This window comes from Populus alba, chromosome 1 (assembly GCF_005239225.2).
Source record: "Populus alba chromosome 1, ASM523922v2, whole genome shotgun sequence".
NCBI classification, from domain to species: domain Eukaryota; kingdom Viridiplantae; phylum Streptophyta; class Magnoliopsida; order Malpighiales; family Salicaceae; genus Populus; species Populus alba.
In genome coordinates this window covers 25,604,530-25,606,760 of record NC_133284.1, presented here as the reverse complement: position 1 = coordinate 25,606,760, position 2,231 = coordinate 25,604,530, and the positions used below count along the sequence as shown (strand labels likewise).

The 2,231-nt window shown below is 39.7% G+C and overlaps 1 long non-coding RNA gene across 1 annotated transcript; it reads right to left on the bottom strand.

The window, feature by feature from the left end:
* Positions 1–727: 727 nt before the first annotated feature.
* On the bottom strand, positions 728–1,682 carry LOC118046962 (uncharacterized). The gene is made up of 3 exons (XR_004687265.2): positions 1,274–1,682; positions 887–1,184; positions 728–802 (listed from the first exon to the last, which is right to left on the bottom strand). It is a non-coding gene; the product is annotated as an uncharacterized lncRNA (long non-coding RNA).
* Between the last annotated feature and the right edge of the window lie 549 nt (positions 1,683–2,231).

Here is a 2,231-nt window from a genome sequence, read left to right as displayed (position 1 = left end):
CCTCACATATTTGCTTCCAAGAGGTCAGTGCACATATCTTCTCAAATAATACAAACTATCAAACAAAATTTGATTCGGGACTTGCCTATGAAACTCAAAACACTAATTCGATTTCTAAATTTGCTAAGAATTTTAAAATCCACTTCAATTCCCTTGAATCTTTACTAACTTTATTCATGCAGAACACAATTGCATCTCAGAAAATTATGCTGCAATTGTTAGAAAATTATGCTGCAATCAAGTGGAAATGCTTGCACCATTCCAACTTAAAGTATAAGTACAACATAATCATTCACTGGCCAACATAAAGATTGACCAACCATATCAATCATAAATTAAATGGCACAAAACAATTATAAAGTATTGTTATGTAGTTCTAATTTCAGTATGACATAAGAAGCAATCTCCTTCGTTAAGAACCTAATGAAGTTCCAGGTTCATCCATATAGACATTAAAAGATGGAATATATAAATCAAACAGGGAAAAAGGTTAAATGAGCTGGTTGGCCAAGAAAAAGAATATTCAACATTCTTGTAACAACAAGAAATGAGGACAGGTAAGGATGTCTGCAGCACAGAACATGACATTAATAAACATGAAGAGAGAAAAGCTAGAGTTTGATCAGCTACAAACATCCAAAATTATCTAGAACTAGGTTCAGAACTAGAATGCAAGCCAAGCTTAGTTCACCTTGTTGACAAATATACCCTCTGATTTCAGCGACGAAGCTCCAAAACACCATGCCAGGTTTCCTTGAATAGAAGCTAAATCCAACAAGAAAGCAGCCTCGTCCAATGCATTCTGCAGACCAAATCAATATGAGCATCAAAACCAGCCCACATGTATTCGATGAGAGTTCTAATCAAAATTTTGGTTCTTGCTTACCGGCTAAAGTGGTACCTGTGCTGCTGCCTTTCCCTTCTTCAAATCCTCTTGCCTACCCTCTTCACTCCCCTTTTCCTTAATGTATTCAATTTGTTCATCCTCCCATTGTGCACTGCCTGCCGCTTCCTGATCAGGATTAACCGAAATCAAGAAAAGGGGAAAATAAGAAGGAAAAGTTAGATCTAAAAGACAACGAGTTCAGATTAAAGAAGGGTCAATACCTGTTTATGCACAGCCTAAAGTCCACCATGGTGATTTTAAAGCAACCCTTGCAGCATCTTCCGATGTACGTCCAGCCCTAAAAGAAAGTAATCAAAAGGATTGATTGAGAAATAACGATGCAAGGCTGGAAATATGTGGAAGCATTCTGGAAAGACTTGTACAAACCTCTGCAAAATCTCTGCCGTAAAAAAACACCTTGCTAAAATCAGCATGAGAGTTTAGCCACTCCTCGGGCCCGTCTCCATTAACATGAGATGCAACCCATTTGAGGGCTGTCCATGAATCATCGTATGCTGCAGGAAGAGGATGCTCAGGTGCTCTTCGGTAGTCTACGGAGACTCCTATGACCTTAGCCTCGGCTACTAGGGTATTAAGGTAGTTATGGCAACCGGGGACGAGAGGACAGGCGAGGGGGCGAGGGGGCGAGGGGGGACAGGGGACTGTGAGTAGTGAGTGAGAGGCTGGGAGGCGAGAGCTCAGAGGATTGAAAATTGAAAGTTTACTGTTTAGGTTAGGTTTAGCGACTTAGCGAGTTAGCGGAGAGAAGAGAGGGGCGCGGCGTGCAACATATTTTTCTATTTATATGAGGGGTTACGGAGCGGACATTTTTTCTTAACCGGTCCGGTTCGGTCCGGTTAACTCGGTTTTTGCACTGCAGAACCGAAAACCGAACCGAACCGGGGTTTTTTCTATATAATCTATTCGGTTCACTCGGTTTTATTATTCGGTTCGGTTTTTTCGGTTAATTTTTTGTCGGTTTTATCGGTTTACTCGGTTTTTCGGTTTTTTTGATCACCCCTAATTTTGATAAAACAAAAATGTTTTCTGATAAAAAAAATCAATGGATTAATGATCAGGTTTTGACGAGATTAGGCTAGATCAACTGAGTCACCGAGTCAACCCGGGTTTTTAATTGGGCTAGCTGAGTTTTTTTCTTTTTTATTCTTAGTTCAACCTAGACTAGTCCGGTCTTGGGTTAACCTACTAGGCCGATCCAAGTTTCAAACATTGATCCAAAGGCCTATTTTCCATGATTAGGGAGAGACATACTTAATTACCGAGTATAATTTTGTCTAATGTTTCTTATAAATAGGGATTTTAGGTTGAGTTCTTGAATTTTTTT